Raw genomic sequence first — 18,456 nt, 5'->3', positions numbered from 1 at the left:
GGCCAGCTTTTCCAAGAGTTTGCCCAGGAAAGGCGTGATGGAGATTGGGCAATTGTTTGCCGGGCAGGTAGGATCGGCAGACGGTTTCTTGAGGATTGGGTGCATAAGGGAGTGCTTAACAGGAGAGGGGAACGTTTCAGTGGCCAAAGAGTGATTTCAGAAATCGGCCAAGGCTGGAGCGAGGGTGTCAATATGGTCCTTAAAGGTTCTAGAGGAGCAGGCGAGCACCTGTTTGGACAACACTTTCACAGATCGGACTTGTCTAGAAACCTTGTCAGGTGTTGCCAGAGAGAAAGAGGAGAAGGGTGGAGGAGAGGTAGAGATGGCCGAAGGGGGGCATAGAGAGGAAGAAGGAGAGGAAGAGGAGATAGAGGACAGCATGTCCTGACGTGAGAGGACAAAGCCATACAGAGGGCCTGGGAGGGAACAGGAGGGGTGGTGACCGCAACAGGATTGACCAGTTCCTTCCAGATTTTAAAGAGTTTGGCTATGTTGTTAGACGCTGCAGAGACCCGGGCTTGAATGTGTGCTCTTTTCTTGATGAGTGTTATTGCTTCGACTGGCATTTTTGTGCAACCAGTCTAGGTTTGTCTAAATGTGGCCTGGCATGCTTACTGTAATGTTATTATGTATCTACATTGTGCAGCCAGTGGGACATGTTTTCAATGTGGCATGGAATTTTTAATAGCAAAGCATTCATGTTTCTGTGCACTGTGGTTGACTTGCATGTATTGGATTGGCATTACCCTACAAACCAATTGCAAACACTCTGACCTTTTAGCCAATTTTTCTCAGAAAGTGTGCTGTATATTGCATTAAAACGCATATTTATATATTTCTCCTAGTACAGTGTGCGGCATACCCCTTCAGCAGCACGTTTGTGCATATTGTGCAAACGTGATAATCTAGGCCGGCCCAGAGTGTGGCACGACCTGTGATTTGTTGCTGAGATGGAGGGCCCCCTCAGTATGGATCGCATGGGGGCCCACACATTTTGTGTTACGCCACTGAGTTCAGACAGTCAGCAGCAGCGCCGCGGCCCGGGTATTGGTAATGGTAAACAAACTAGATTCTTAACTCTGCTGCCTGCTGCACAGCTCGCTCATGCGTTCCCCCTCCACCCGCGCCTGCACATTTGGAGTGTCACGTGCCCAGGCCGGCATAATGCACGTGCCCCTGCGAGTGCGCAGCCTCAGCTTCAGAAGCCACTAGTCAGGCAGCGACGTGTGCTCCTGACTACTGACAGCGTGAGAGAAGTGTGACTCCGCCGACTCGACCTCCTGGAGACTGGAGTCCTGAGGAGAGACCTCAAACTTACTCAACCTACTAAGTAAGGTAAGTCAAATCTAAGTGACCCAGGCAGGTGTGTTTTCGTGCAGGGGTGCCACAGCGATGCAACTCTGCCTGTTTTGTCAATGTTTAGAATTCAGAAAAAGCCAGCAACCCCTTAATTCCTCCCACTTGTTAATTAATTTGCACGGGATAAATTGTAACACTTCCCCGGCTTTCCTGTCTGGCACCTTTAAAGCTGCATAAACTGCTGATGGAGCCGAGCGGGGAGCGAGGGGGGTTTGTGCAGCATGGTTTCTCACCACACAAACCTGTGCTGCTCGTTCACACGCCGTGGCTCTAAGCAAAAGATTGTGCACAGCTGTGAAGTGTCCCCCCTTCACCCCCATGTCCTGTCTGACACCCTGGGTGGTGCAGTGCAGGCCAGGCCTGCATCGGGTGTTGGGGGAGGAGGATTTAATTAGAGGGAACGAACGATCGACCGCCACATTTAACAGCGCGTGTTAACTGTATAAATATGATATTTATACAGTTAACATATGCGGTGCGTTGAAGTTGAAGGAGCTGCTAGTGCTTCCTCAGTGTGGGCCCGCCCCATGCAGCCTTGCATGCCCCCCGTGGGCAGGTGGCATACTTGTCAACATTCTGTGACCAAAATGTCTAAAATGTAGGATTTTTCAAGTTTCAACAATAATACTTAGCATAACAATGACATCACAGTAAATTACAAACCATACATTGTTGGCACCACTGGAGCCTTCTAAAATGCACAACCCATCAAACAGCACAACATGGAGAGATGTTGAAATGTTTACAATGTATAATTTTGAATGGTAAGTTAACACTAAATTTAATTACCCACCTTCACAGAAGGTAATCACACAGAGCTGGTAGGCGTTTGCCACTCCTCTGTAGCATCAGCCCGGTAGTACATATTTATTACTGCAGTGGAGGTGGAACACTGAACAAAATGGAGACTGATACTCTCCTCAGACTGATAGGCAGATGCTGTGTGATGGTGGTACGCATTGCAACTTGCCTTTACTGGCCGTTAACATAAGGTCTGTCCCTGCAAGAGTGCAGGTCAGAGTCATGTAGCTGTCAGGTCAGTGGATTGATCTGAGCCCATCACTCAAATGTATCACGTATCCACCCACTGCACAGACAGATTAATTGCCTTAGAGTCACATAAAGTGCCTGCCAATGTAAAAAGCAGTAGGATCTGTCACCCAAATCTGCAGGCAGTAGTACTGCTTAAATCAGTAGGGTTGGCAAGTATGAGGCGGTACACAGGCCCAAAACCGCTGTCAGTCTGGGCCATGCTGTTTGCGCAAAAGTTGAGGGGCAGCCATTCCAGACCTCTTATACCCTGCTGGCATCCAAAGAACAAACCTATGCTATCTTTGTCTTGCGCTTTAGGCACTGTTAAAAAAAAAACAAACACAACCCCCACAAGCATTGCACTGCCTCACAATCAGCTGCATCTTGCTAGCTACATGTCCCTGACTGTCTCTGGTGTAGCATTACTGCACTTCGTGCTAGGAACGTTGTGAGTTTTGAATTTGAATCCAAACTTATATCTCTTTACAAGGGGGCAGTGTCTTTGCTCCCAGACGCACAGCCACCACTGTTACATCTATCCATGGAGACACGGGCATACAAGCTTCTTCACAACACCACCCTACCCCTCCTCCCCCTGCACCGCCGCCAGGGAAGAACATCTTTCTTCCCAATCCAGCAATCTCAACCTAATAATATGCACCCAACAAGTATTGCCCAAAAACAGGCTGCACACACGTTAAACCAGAACATTGGACTCAAACTGTGTGTCATAAAGGGTATCACCCCATCACTGCACATCCCAAAATGCCAAATTTCCACAGCCCCATTTCACTGCATATATATATATATATATATATATATATATATATATATATATATATATATATATATATATATATATATATATATATGGGGGGGTAAAGTTAATAATAAATGTGAGAGGTTATAGGGGGGAAGGCTGCGCAGGGTCTCCGATGCACATATATGCAGTGAAATGGGGTAAAACAAAAACCTCTGCATTTTGGTGATGCACAGTAATAAATGCGTAGTGATCACATAAAGTTAAGGACATAAATAGAAATTTCTGGTTGAATGCACCACTTTGTTGATAACTTTTAAGTTACTTACCTTCATGCAATGTGTCTTATACATCAAATATATTTCAAAAATATTCTTGAACCACACATTTGTGTCCCAACAAATGTCGTGGTACTGCAGTTAGTCTTCTTGGGACACATTTTAAGTAACTTAAAAGTTATCAATAAAGCGGTGCATTCAGCCTGGTGTTTCCACTTACATACATGGATAACGCGCCCAATGTGATACAATAAAGGAAATGCTGTGCAGTTTGAGTGTTACCCTTATGTCCAGCAAAATTCAGTAGTACTACAGTGCTAATACTAACAAGGGAGACAGTGACCGTAACCTGGCCAGTATGAGCAGCAACCACGCGTGCCTACTCTCTCATGAGTGGGGTATTATTTCACCCTCTGTGGTCAGATAAGGGTCAGCATTGATGGGCAACAGTAGTTTGTTACCCTTCTACACCAACTTCTGCTTGGTGAGAATAAGGTAAAAAATTCCTCTCGGCTCCTCTCTACCCCCTTTAAAAGGACTTTATGTGGCAGCTTGCGTAATCACCTGCTCTTCTCAACACAATCACAACCACAGTGCCACCACACTGGTCGTTTTTCACAGGCTTACACTACCAACTGACCTTCTCTACACAATGTTCTACATCATAATAAAGGCCCTCCCCATCAAGAAGACATTGCCAGTAGCCTAACAATCTAACTGCGCCATGAGGCTACCATTCCACTCAAAGCAATGCCCAAGTCAGGATGGAAATCTCTAGGTGTAAGAAAGAGAAGACACGCAAAGCCCGTCTTAACTGTATGACCAAGGATTTAGCGTGCTCTCCCCAGTTCCGTCAGACAGTGGGACTGCAAAGTGAAAAAAGGGTAGAAAGGGTGCAGAGGACAGAAAAAGAGAGAAGCAAGGGAGAGGAGAGATGGGATCAAGAACGGAGTGCAGATGAAAGATAGGGATGGTTTGCAGCATGGGGTGACCAGTGTGTGCAGTGGAGAGAGGAGTGTAGGACAAGCAAGGATTGCTGAGTGGCCACCCAATCTTTTTTGGACGAGCTATGCCCAGGCCATGAAACCCTTTTGACCGGGGAAGTGGGTGGTAACATTTTTACATTAACTGCACCTTCTGAATTGAGAAGCCAAATTGAAGGATTTTGTACTCTGAACTGCTTTACTTTTTTTTTAATTTTCTTCTGTTTTCTTTTCTTCTTTTCTCTTGTTTTATACAGTGATGATATATGCGATTGAATACGTACTGCTATTTTACTTTTGGGAAAAGTTGAGTTATTTGACTAAACACAATAAATAAATAAAAAAAGAAAAGTCCCAAGGTGTCTCCTGTCCTCCCCCCAGATTTTATGGGTCTCCTGCTCCCCTTACTCCCTCCTCATCCCACAATCGTACCGTGAAGGGGTTTGTTTGCAAGAGTTGTGGTACAAATAAATAACTACATAATGTAGGGCTCTCCTACAGACTCTTGACCTGACAGTATGGCCTTATCATTGACCAGGCTTGGCTTCTGCCAGTGCCGGCACCAGGTCGGCCAGTGCCCTGTGCAAGTTTTTTCGGTGCGCCTTTAGATATGAAGCCAGCACGGGGCTCAGTGCTTGTAGTTCGGCTGTTACTTGTTTTTGACAGTATCAACCGAGCAGCAGAACAGAGCCCCCTGCCGTGGCATGATTCTTGAATAGGCGCTGGTCCAGACCGATACTTAGATTTACATGACACTGAGCTGGAGCCTTGAGCTGGGTGGGCCCCCTTTGAGCATACCTTGAGCCGGCTCTGGCATCTGTGCCTGACAGTATGGCCATCCCATAAGGCTTGGACTCTGCAACAGACAGTATGGCCTTGCCACTAATGAGGCTTGGACTCTACGACTGACAGTATGGCCATCCCATGAGGCTTGATTTGATTAGTGCATTTGTAGAGCGCATTCCCATGAGGGGACCAAGCACAAATGCATCTAGGCGCAGAAGTGTTCTTACATAATTCATTTCAGTGTCACAGGGGTTCAGGCTGACGGAAAACGATCTAGCTATTGTTATTGTTATTATGCTTGTACCGCGCCAAAGCCTGTGGGCATCCAGGCGCCGAGAGACAGATAGATGACAGGAGAGCTGCTTACGGGTATTTGTACTAGTTGAAAAGGTACGTTTTCAACTGCTTCCGTAAAACAAGATGGTCTTCTGTTTTACGCAGCAATGGGGGTAAAGCATTCCGTGCCTTGGCTCCTTGGATGTAAAAGGCCCGACCAAAGCCACAGGCTCGTTTTACCCGATGCAGTACCATTAATGAACCTTCTGCTGACCTCAAATTTCTTTTTGGCTGATTGATGTTAACTTTGTCTTTCAAGTAGGCAGGTGCATTACCAAAAATGTACTTATGGCATATGGTTAGCAATTTAAACTGGATTCTAGCTCCCAACAGGAGCCAATGTAGCCTTTTCCTTGCTGCAGTGGTTGGCTCCAACCGCTTCATCTGGAAAATGATGCGAATAGCTGCATTCTGGATTTTCTGTAGTTGTTGGACATCGGCCTTGTTTGCACCACCTAAAAGTGCGTTGTAATAGTCCACCCGTGGGAGGATAACTGCTCTCACGAGTTTAGTGCGGTTTTCAATTGAGACCAATGGTGCAACTTGCCTAAGTACTTTAAGATGGTAATTAGTACTGGTGGTAATGGCTGCTACATGGGCTTCACAGTCTTGACTGTTGTCCATGAATGTGCCTAGGGTCTTTACCTTCTGCACTATGTTTATTTGGCTACCGTCTATGATAAAACCGACATACTCTTGACCCAGCTTGATTTGCGCCTGCCGGCGGCCGAATAGCATGAGTTCGGTTTTAGTTGCATTTAGACAGAGCCAATTTGTGGACATGCAGCAATTTATGATTTGATACACCACATCCAGCGTGCGTTGGTCTTTCTCATAATCACCAGTAATGTCAAGGACCAACTGAAAGTCGTCAGCATAATCTCAAAAAGATATCTGTAATAAGTCTAAGTCATTGCAGAGGGGAAAAATGTAAATGTTTAACAGCAAGGGGGAGAGACATGCCCCCCCGGGCACTCCACACGTTATAGTTTGTCACTTGGAGGCACAGTCACCCCAGTGCACTTGTGACTGGCGGCCCTCCAGGAAGGATCTCATCCAGATGATGGCATTTATGGATAGGCCCCCGACAGTTTGCATCTGTTCAAGTATTATTTTATGATCTAGCAAGTCAAAGGCTGCTGATAGATCCAACAACATCAGCAGCCCTGACTTAGGAGGAGGAGGAGGAGGAGGAGGAGGAGGAGGATCTACTGGGGCCACGCACTGAGATGTGGCGGCCCAAGGTATATGACTTCTCTGGCCTGAGGAACCCACAATGGTGGCAGAATGCAGCGAACAAGCTGGGGGCTGTTCTCCGGAGGATGCATTATACTGAGATGCTAATGGAATAGAATAACAGTGCCAGGGCCTAAATGAGCATCGAACGCGGCTTCTAGCTGGGATTTACAGGCTGCTATTCTCCAGGGAACTTATATCTTTGTTGGTTACATCTCTGTTATTTGTAAGTAGGTTGTATATCGTTTTGTTCTGATCCTCATGTGCAATCATGTGTGACGGACCAGGGTTCTGGAGCCATCAAAGTGGACTGTTTCCGCCGGGATTGGCTGGAAGGAGCTCAGGTAGGCTGGGAACAGTGTAGTAATGTGTCTTACTCATGTGATGTCAGAGCTTGGAACGTGGTGCCATCTAGGTTCTAATAGGGACCGTTGGTTAGTGGTTGTGAGAGCGGCTGGCTGATGTGTGTGGGGTAGTCAAGTGTTTCACATCATTCATACTTATGTACTTGTTGTTTTTGGGATCCATTACTCCTGCTGTCCTATGAATCCTAAGTGTTTGGCAGACCATGGACAATAAATTGTGATGATAACTTACCATAAGAAGTACACCTTTGTTATTTCACTGGCGATCAGGATGACGATTCCAGGTAGAGGGTCCAGACGTGAGGGCTGCTGGGGGAGTGCAGCACATCGCAGACACTGCCCCCAGGCAGAGTTTCCCCACACCCAGAGGACGAAGTGCCAGCCGGCCGAAGAAATTCCAGTCATGCGGAGTGAGTCTGGTGCAGACCTCTGGCGAGGTGCTCCGCACAAGACAAGGTCCTCATCTCTGTCAATGCGGAGGGTCATGAACATTGCCGCGGAGGAAGCAATCCGCTGTTTGTTTGCTGAAACTGGCATCCATCCCAGCCTGAGAGTGAGAGTCCTGGGACCCCTTTCCTCCACTGTTTTGCTGTTGCTGCCAAGAGGAGTGGTGGGAACGCGCCAGCCATGGTGCTAATTTTCGAGCAGCATGCCTGAGGGTGGGCGCATAATCCTCAGAGATGCTCTCCACGCAAGAGGGAGTAAGAAGACCCTCTCACACAATTGTTTTCATAGAAATGGTGACATCAGCGCAGAAGAAGAGAGTGTGCACCAGTCATGGAGACTTGTCATTGATGCGCATGCGGCCAGCTGTGAGAAACCTGAAGTTGTCTAATTTACTAGTCCCCGGGGATCTGTCATCTAGGTGGCCAGGACACAGCCATCACTGTTGGATCCAGTTCCTGGGGGTGGACCAGTGCGGGAGGATCGCCTGGATGGGTGGGGTCTTCAGGGAGTGGAAGTGGGACACGGTATCCCCTTCCTTATGACACCTTTTCCCCATACTGTCCAGTAGGATATTTAGAAACTCTACCCCCCCTTTTCTAACACAAACACTTTCTCACACCGTGAGCAACAACAGACTAATACCAGAGCCGTTTACCTGACATGTCCCAACCCAAGGGTCAGGCAGAGTCAGGCAATTGATGACAACTACACACACCTGACTGCCCTTTCCCTTCCGCACTGGGATAAAAGGCGGAGCACAAGAGCACACTTTGAGCAAGATGGAACGCACTAGGAAACAGCTATTCCAAGATGGCAGCTCAAACGCAGGAGAAAAGCACTGACACCTGAAAGGACGTCAAGGAGGGAGATACCGTTGCCCTTTTTAACCCAGACCCGCAAAGCCTCCAACAAAAGAAACATAAGACCGGGAATCCCAGCTGGCGAGTAGTGTGACGGATGTCAGTGGTACATGGAACCATCCCACACTGATAGCCAGGGCGGAGAGATGTGGTTGCCATCGTGGTACTGTCCTTGACTCCAGCAGAAAAAGAAAAGCCAACAAGTTCAGCACATCCAGTGAGTCTGAAGAACCAGATAGTTTAGGCTCAAGGTTGCAGTGGAAACATTAAGAAGATTAAGATACAAAGCTCTTTTTTGAACGAACTCGGTACCAGAGATAGAGTGGTCCACCCCATGTGGGTGCTCGTACGGAGGTCTCTAGCTGGTACCCCTCTCCTAGACAAACAGACTATATTGAGGTAAAAGTGACTACAAATAGCAAAAGGCCATAGGGAAGGCCGGTGTCAGGTGTTAAGGTGGTCATACAAGGGTCCAGCTAAACCCCTTGTACAATCAAAAGTCCTTGACACGTTGCAGAGGTTTTTGACAAGTGCAAAATTAGGAAACAGGCATTTGCGCATGGCGAAGGGGAACGCTGTGCGAACTATGTGTTTTTGTGAAAAAACAGACACTGGCCGCAGGCTGACATAGTGACCCAGCGAGACGTGGTCGCCCTTTGGAAGTCTTTGTTTAAACCTGGCAAGGACTGTGGAAGGTCTGAGCCCAGATGAGGGGGACCTAACTAAAAAGTGGTTGTTTAAAAAGACTTTAAGACTTTTGAATATTACAAGTAAGGAGATTGTGATTGAAAAGGCGATAGTGAACCCAAACGATGGACGTCAAGAGAAAAGTTGTGAAGAAGCTGAGTGAACAACATTGTGATGGAAAGTATGAACCCGACTGAGGGATGTCCACAGTGAGTGGTTGGTCTGAGCCCGATTGAGGGAGGCTAACGAGTAAGAGAAGGATCACAGCCCAGCTGAGGGGGAGCCAAAGGGTGAAGGGTAATCACCTGATGTAACGGTTAACAGAAGGAACTTTTGTTTTATTATTTTGGCATATCCGGCCCTCTGAAGCAAGAGACTTTGCATGAGAAGAGACTTGGGCACGGAAGGCCCTGATATAAAGAAAAGGAACTGTACGCTTGTGCCAGAGAAGCCCAGGAGTGTGCTGTGCTCAAGAGTCCTGCCTTGTCCCATACTAAAAAAGTGCAGAATGTAGACCCCGGGCATAACATCCAGACTTATCATTTTGTGAACACTTTTTTATTTTCTTGTGAACATTATCCCACAATATTTTGTAGCATATGAGGTACGGATTGGCAAATAGGTTTCTTAGTATAGGCCCTTTTTTTTTTACTAGACTCCTCTAGGACTGTATTATTATTATTTGATGGTCATAGCTTGCTACCATCTTAGATTTAGGTTTAGATTAGGTGTTTATCTCACCCATTTTACAGTTTAATAAACACCCTTGAACTGTGATCACTTGTGTCTGTCTTGCTTTGATACCATGCCTTTCTTACACGGCACATCGTAAGGTGAATTCCAGTCTTTATCTTTTCCAGTCACAACGCGAAGAGGGGAACGATAGAAGAGAAGAGTTCAGAAGTGTGGTATGCCTTTCACCAGCTTGGAGCGGTTGCCAGGCTGAAGTCCAACACAGTGGGCGTGTGGGTGTCCATCTTCCATTATTTCAACCAGCCTTTTCTGGCAAAAAGGAGGCTTTAAATTCCCCAGGAGCCTCGAGGTACACCTTATTTTTAGTTTGGCTGCCTGGACTGTTCAGCATTGGCTTAATACATTATTGAAAGGCTACCCCAAGGATTGTGAGAGGGACTTATTGTACAAAGGATTCAGAGATGAATTTATGTGGGGTAATTCATAGAATTCAGCGCACAAGTGTCGCACGCGGCTGGCGCACAGTGTGCGCGTGTGGCAGTCTGTGCCAGCCGCGTGCGCCAAAACCCATTTCGGCGCACAGCGTATTCATGGATTTTAACATCCCTAAGCAGCCGTGGCGCAGCGTGGCGCAGCGACCCTGCAGCAGCGCCGGTTACGCCCCCAAACCTGCCCCATGCGCCATGAACAGCGCACAAATCCAGTACATGGCGCACAGGCCAGTGGACCAGCATACAGCCCCCCAACCACGAAAATGCGTGTAAAACTCCCCAAGCACCCCTCGGAATACACGTACCGCGCTCGCGCTAGGCCAATCGTGTGTAAAACTCCCCACGCACCCTTCGAAATACACGTACCCCGCTCATTCGCAGGAATTTTCACACGCGCTAGGCCCTGTGCGAGTGGGGTACGCGTATTACCTGGGTTCGCGGGAAGTTTCACACACGATTGGGCCTGTGCAAGTGGGGTACGTGCATAACTGGGGTTTGTGGGAATTTTCACACGCGATTGTCCCATTGCGAGGGGGATACGTGTATTTCTGGGGTTCGCAGGGAGTTTCACACGCGGTAGGACCTTTGCGAGTCGGGTACGTGTATTTCTGGGGTTCGCGGGAAGTTTCACACGCGATCGGGCCTGTGCGAGTGGGGTATGTGCATAACTGGTGTTCGCAGGAATTTTCACATGCGATTGGCCCTGTGCGAGAGGGGTACGTATATTTCTGGGGTTCACAGGGAGTTTCACACGCGGTAGGACCTGTGTGAGCGGGGTATGTGTATTTCTGGGATTCGCGGGGACTTTCACACGCGATAGGCCTTGTGCGAGTGGGGTAATGCGTATTACTTGGGTTCGCGGGGCTTTTCACACGCGGTAGTCCCTGTGCGAGCGGGGCACGTGTAATTCTGGGGTTCGCAGGGAGTTTCACACGCGGTAGGCCCTGTGCGAGTGGGGTACGTGTATTACTGGGGTTTGCGGTATGTTTCACACGCGGTAGGCCCTGTGCGAGTGGGGTATGTGTTTTACTGGGGTTCGCGGTACGTTTCACATGCGGTAGGCCCTGTGCGAGTGGGGTACGTGTATTACTGGGGTTCACGGGAAGTTTCACATGCGATAGGCCCTTTGCGAGTGGGGTACGTGCATAACTGGGGTTCGCAGGAATTTTCACACGCGATTGTCCCTGTGCGAGGGGGGTACGTGTATTTCTGGGGTTTGCGGGGAGTTTCACATGCGGTAGGACCTGTGCGAGTGGGGTATGTGTATTTCTGGGGTTGGCGGGAAGTTTCACACGCGATCGGGCTTGTGCGAGTGGGGTATGTGCATAACTGGGGTTCCCAGGAATTTTCACACGCGATTGGGCCTGTGCGAGCGGGGTACGTGTATTTCTGGGGTTCACGGGGAGTTTCACACGCGGTAGGACCTGTGTGAGTGGGGTACGTGTATTTCTGGGATTCGCTGGGACTTTCACACGCGATAGGCCCTGTGCGAGTGGGGTACGCGTATTACTTGGGTTCGCGGGGACTTTCACACGCGGTAGGCCCTGTGCGAGTGGGGTACGTATAATACTGGGGTTCGCGGTACGTTTCACACGCGGTAGGCCCTGTGCGAGTGGGGTACGTGTATTACTGGGGTTCGCGGGAAGTTTCACACGCGATAGGCCCTGTGCGAGTGGGGTACATGAATAACTGGGGTTCGCAGGAATTTTCACACGCGATTGGCCCTGTGCGAGTGCAGTACGTGTATAACTGGGGTTCGCGGGAAGTTTCACATGCGATTGGAGCGGGGTACGTGTATTTCGGGGGTTCGCGGGAAGTTTCACACGCGATAGGCCCTGTGCGAGCGGGGTACATGTATTTCGGGGGTGCACGGGGAGTCCTACATGTGAATTGGCAGTGTGGGTCCTCCCAGGTGTGCCCTCTACCCCCTCCACGGCCCCTGCAGGCAGCCCACACCACAGGGGACTGCCCTGCACCCCTGGTCATGTCCCACAGGCAGCCCATCCACCATGGGCATGCCCCCCAGCCAAGCCACATGTCACCTTGCACTAGTGATCACCAACTCATGTCCCCCAGCACCCCCACCCCCCCAGCAGTGAGGGGCACCTGCCAGCAGGCCCCCACTCATGTCTCACTCATGTCCGCCAGAACCCACACCCCCCAACAGTGAGGGGCACCTGCCAGCAGGCCCCAACTCATGACCCACTCATGTCCCCTAGCACCCCCACCCCTCAGCAGTGAGGGGCACCTGCCAGCAGGCCCCCACTCATGTCCCCCAGCACCCCCACCACCCAGCAGTGAGGGGCACCTGCCAGCAGGCCACCACTCATGTCCCACTCATGTCCCGCAGCACACCCACCCCCCAGCAGTGAGGGGCACCTGCCAGCAGGCCCCCACTCATGTCCCACTCATGTCCCCCAGCACCTCCACCCCCCAACAGTGAGGGGCACCTGCCAGCAGGCCCCCACTTATGTCCCCCAGCACCCCCACCCCCCAGCAGTTAGGGGCACCTGCCAGCAGGCCCCCACTCATGTCCCACTCATGTCCCCCAGCACCCCCACCCCCCAGAAGTGAGGGGCACCTGCCAGCAGGCCCCCACTCATGTCCCCCAGCACCCACACCCCCCAGCAGTGAGGGGCACCTGCCAGCAGGCCCCCACTCGTGTCCCCCCTACATGAACTAAAGATGCACAATCATGGCCCACTTCTACACCCAAATACCAAAGCACACCACCCCATTCTTGAGACGCAATGATTTCCCAATCCACCCCACACTGACATGCCTATCTCAAGACAAAAACCAAAAGTCAACTATGTACATCAACACATGTCCGTCACACACACACACTGGTTGGCATTGATTGTGTAAACCCACATTTTCACATGCATCAACCCAATGAGCGAATCCCACACATGGAACTAAAATATGAAAATGTATTATGTAGAAAAATAAAGCAATGAAATGAAAGCATAACAAAATAGCAAACACGAAATGAAAACCATGTGCAAAAGATGAGTAAATGAAAAGTTTAACCAATCCAAAGTAATGCTAAAGAAAAATAGTAAAAACTCTCCCTCCACCAATGCAAATCCAAAGGAAACGTAAAAAGAAAAATCCATTGATCCATGGTTAAATCAAAAGAAAAAGTTTTAAAAAATCCATTGTCCAACTATGTACAATCCATTGTCCAAAAGAAAAATCCATTAATCCACGTTTAAAATCAAATAAAAAGTTCAAATAAATCCTTTGTCCAACTATGTACAATCCATTGTCAAGGGTCCATGAGCCCAATGAAAGAAATGAAACCTACCTAAGAAACTACCTAATAAAAAACTATATAAAAATGTGTGTGGCATAGTCCATTCACCTCAAATCAAAGGAAAAGGAAAAGGAAACCTAACTCTAAAAACTATTTACAATGGCAGCGGCTAGTCCAACAGCTCACTTTTGGATGTCCCGGGCCAGGGCATCATCGAACTCCCGCTCAATGTCCTGGAGGCGGTCCTCTTCCATGGCCCCGAGGGTTCGCAGGGACGACGACATGTTCACCTCCAACTCCCTGCGAATTGCCTCGGGGCACTCGCCCCGCCTCAGGGCCCTCCGCATGGAGTTCTCTGCCATGACCATTGTGAGCCATGCCTCTTCCGCCCGCTGCCGCTCCGCATCTATGGCATGGCCCAACCGCTGCCACACGGAAGACACTTGAAATCCGGGGTCCTCCTGCCCTATGGCCGATGCCTGCCCCTCCGATGTTGAAGGCCCCGAGCCATCATTGCTCCCACCGTGTTGCTGCTGCTGTGCCTGCGCCCTGGCTCTTGCTGCCTGCACGTCCTCCTCTGGCTGGGGTGCAGTTGTCGTGGTGGCCACCCCTGCTGGACGTCCGACTCCCGACTGTGGCAGGGATGTGTCCTCCACCAGCCTGGCCGCTGGGTCAGAGGCAGCTCCACAGGGTACCCAGGTGATACATGGGTGGGAAGATGGCATGGAGGACGACTGGCACGTAGGGGGTTCAGGTGAGGAGGGGGTCGCAAGAAGGTCCAGCACACAGTGGAATCCAGCACCGGTGACCCGTCCCAGTAGGTCAACGTGGTCAAAGAAGCATGCGAGACAACATGCAGTCTCTCCACGAAAAGACTGCAGGTCACCTCGCATGCCCCGTTGATGCAACACTATCCCACTCAGGACAGGCTCAACACGGTCCCGGATAGCCACGTCCGCAGGGAGAGGAAGGCCAGTTGTTGTGCGCTCATCCCCTCCCTGAAAACGGGTCTGGACGTAGGCATCCCTGCTGGTGCCAGATGATGCAGTGACAGGATCAGGGACAGGATTACACACCCAGCTGCCACTGACACAAGTCAGGCCTTTGGTCGTCCCTCCACCTGCCACTCCCTTGGCTCAATCCACCGAACCCACTGGCCATACTGATCAGGGTGGCATTAGCCAGCCAGGGTCTGCGCCACAATCGAAGAGGAGGAAGGTTGCACCTGCAGCACAGGCTGGGACCCCACACACAGCCACGACCTCCGGCATGTCGAGGAAGAAGCCTTTCTGCAAACAGGAACTGGGCTTCCTTGTGGACTACGTGCGGGACCACAGCTGTGACATGCTAGTGGGTGCTAATTGTCAGACTATACGGCTGCCCACCGTGATACCCACTGGAAGCAAGTTGCGGAACATTGAAGTTCATTCGGCCATGAGGTGCGCACGGCGCAAGAGTGCAAAAAGCGTTGGAATGACCTCAAACGCAGCGCTAAGGCTAATCGTGCCTCAAATTACAACTTGACTCTGGTGACTGGCATTGGGCCTGCACCAGAGGAGGAAGACCTCACTCCGCATGAGTCACTCGTTGCGGAGTTCATACCATCTGAATCGGTCGAAGGAGTGGGAGAGATACCGGACTTTGATGCCCAGTCCAGTGAGTGTTGATGCGTGTTTGTCGAGGACGTGTGTGTTTTACTTGTGTGATGTGTTGTGCATGACTGCCACTACATGTCACGTGTACATGATTCTGATGTGCAAGTAATGCAATGTTTCCCTGATGCATGTCTACTCTGCTGGATGGTGGACATGTGGAGCAGACGGGGACTGTCCGCATCACCACTATTGCACCCTACTCAAATGCTGGTTACCAGTATACCCCTCCGGTCCATGTTGCAGCTCACTGGCACTTCTGCATGTAGCGTGGGGTGACCTTCCTCTCAGCCCAGGGACTATGCATAGCATGACTGACGTGCATGTGCCTGCAAGCGGGTACTCAATGTTGGCATGCTCCCTTGCCTCTCAACCCCCCGCTCTGCACCCCAATTCCACCTTAGCACTGGTCTGCTACAATATTGCCGTTGGGTACTTCCCTATTCATGCCTCCTGTGTATATGCTAACATCCAGCGGCCAGTCTGCCAGACATATGCTGTGTTGTACATCCTTAGTACTTGATGCAGGGTGTCTCACTTGGACTGTGCAGAGGTCAGATGCCCCGCAGGGATATGAGTGCCCATTCATGCTCCATGTGCATTCCACGCATGCCCTTATGTGTCCATGACTGGATGATCACTGTAATACAAGTCCTGGATGACCTACATTGCATGGCATTTCATCTGCCTTCCCATGTCAACTGTGGCTCAGTACTGCGTTGCACACATGTTTAGGGTCTGACAATCTGTGGGGGTCACAGGCCTCAGCCTGTTTAATGGCCAATGACTCTGTCCAACTCGTGTAGTGTCTTCTTCACACGTGGGTGTACTCCAGAGGTTTCATCATGTGTCCTGCTTACTGTCCCATCATCATGTGCTGTGTGTCACTTGACTCACATGATGCTGTTGATGCTAGTCAACACTGTCTGTCAATACACAGGTCTATGGTCAGCCTTTTGATACCATGCTAGGCATCCCTGCTTTTGCACTTGGGGGTAGGGGTGGTTTGCTTGTAGACATGCTACCCATTGAATGCACATTGCACGTGATGCCTGAAGTTGACCTTGCACTGCCTTCACATTTTCTGACACACACCATGAAGTCCTTGTACATGTAGATAGTGAGTAACATACATATTTGCTGCACTGCATAGACCCACTTCAGTGCAAACTGCCACCTTTCCACAGGTCTAATCACAGAAGCAATTTCAAGATGACCCAGCATGCATGCCAGGTTCTATTTTGTGTGTCAGATGTCTGCCTGATGTGTTTGGTGTCGGGGTGTGTGTGTGTTGTGTGCCTCTAACATGTGTAGTGACCTTTTTTCTCTCTATTTTTCAGGTGATGACGCAATGGAGCCAGAGGATGGTGTTGTCATGCCAGGCACAGGGTTGTTATCACTACATCAACCCAGCACAAGTGGGGGTCGTGGGGTGGTAGGCCACGAAAACCCCCAAGTGCTACAGTCCATCTTGTCTCTGGCTGCCTATGAGTCCAGCTCTGATGATTACTCTGACGACCATGTTGAGTTGGATGAGCACCAGGTCAGGGGTGAGTGATTCTGATGTGGACACTCCTCTGTCCGCGACACCTGCACTGAGGGGTCAGACAGTCTTGGAACCTCTGCCCATGGTGGATCGGGACACATGGTCACCCTCCACACCAGTCACTGATGTGCCTGGGACATCACGTCGACGGGGGCATGTAGTCGTGCAGCCGCGGGCGGTGCCAACACAACAAGGATACCCGGTCCTTGGGTCCCGCAGGGGTCAAGCCCAGCAACGCGGTCACCGCGCGCAACCACTGTATACTTAGTGGGAGCAAGACATGACTGCCATTTCTGAACGCCAGAGGGCAGCAATGGAGAACATCGCTGAGAGCATGGAGCGTGTGGCCCGATCCGTGCTCCCCCCTGCTAGGCAGGTGCTTCTCCAGCAGCAGGAGGCATGGTCCACAGCCCGCTCACTCAGGCTGGGCATGGCGGCCTCAGACAGGGCACGCCAGGCTGAAATGTCTTCTCTGCGTCAAGCAATTGCTGCTCACGCAGAGGGACACATGGAGGCCCTAAGGGAGGAGTATGCTTCCCTCAGATCCACTCTGAGTGTCCTTCTGATGTCCCAGAGGGAGCGGGCAGAGGAGAGGTTTGCACAGCTTGAGCGTACCATCTCCGCTGAGCTACATGCTTGCCGGGAGGTGCAGCGGTTGTCCAGCCAGGCCTTGCAGGAGGAACTCCGTGTTACACGTGCTACCTTGCAAGAGGAAGCACGTGTATCACGGGAGGTTCTGCATGCAGACCTACGTGTCATCGCCACACAGAACCAGGCTCACCCGTCCGGCAGACTTGCTGCCGACGAGGGGCAAGCTGCAGCTAGGTGTGGTCATGCTCCTGTGCCACATCCTCTTTTCCAGGAAGAGCCAGACTCGGACGACAATCTATCTCCCACATAGGTCGGGCTGTGCAGGCGTTGAGCCCATGGAGGTTTTTTTTTTTCTCAGCATCATCGCATGTGGGTGTTGAGTAGCACCCTGTACCTCTCCCATCCTGGGTGCCTTCCCCCCCGGGTTGTATGTGGCCATTTTTGATTTTTCTTTTAGTTTAGTTTGTTAAGTTTCTGTTTGATAGTTAGTTTAAATAGGTAACATAGGTTTTTCATAGTTAGTGTAATTAGTTAATATAGTTTAAAATTGCTTGTCTATTGTGCTTTCATGTGATGGTGTGGTGCTTTGTGGCTTCTGAAAGCATTCACTGTCTGTTCCAGCTGGGCCCTTCAAGCTTGTCTTGTGTATGTGTTTGCTGTTTGGGGTCCTTGACTCACATATGCCACTCCTGCTTCCCTTATCCATGGGCTCGCAAGGATGGTTCGGTGTAACAGCCTATTACACAAAGGCTTTGGACTGTCATATATGTGGCATGTCTGCTGCTGTGGAACTGGTGTTGACACCCCTAGTGGGGATGATTGGGGTGTAATTGACCACTGTTCTTCTTTTGCTAGATGGGGTGTTTCATGATTCATGTGCACATTCATTGCTATGCATTGTGTAGTATGTTTCTTATCTTTACTGTACATGTGCTTGTTGCAATTCATGCCGTAGATAGTGCGTTCCACACTTTGGCTGTGAAAGACGGACTGATGGTGTGATTTTTGATGTACGTGTCTGACATGGTCCAGTCATGAAATGCCTGAAGAGACACACACAGATGAATCTAAAGCATTAATCATGTGTTTCATGGC

This window comes from Ambystoma mexicanum, chromosome 1p, assembly GCF_040938575.1.
Source record: "Ambystoma mexicanum isolate Mex_15411 chromosome 1p, UKY_AmexF1_1, whole genome shotgun sequence".
In the NCBI taxonomy this organism is placed as follows: domain Eukaryota; kingdom Metazoa; phylum Chordata; class Amphibia; order Caudata; family Ambystomatidae; genus Ambystoma; species Ambystoma mexicanum.
Note: the sequence above shows the minus strand (reverse complement) of the source record.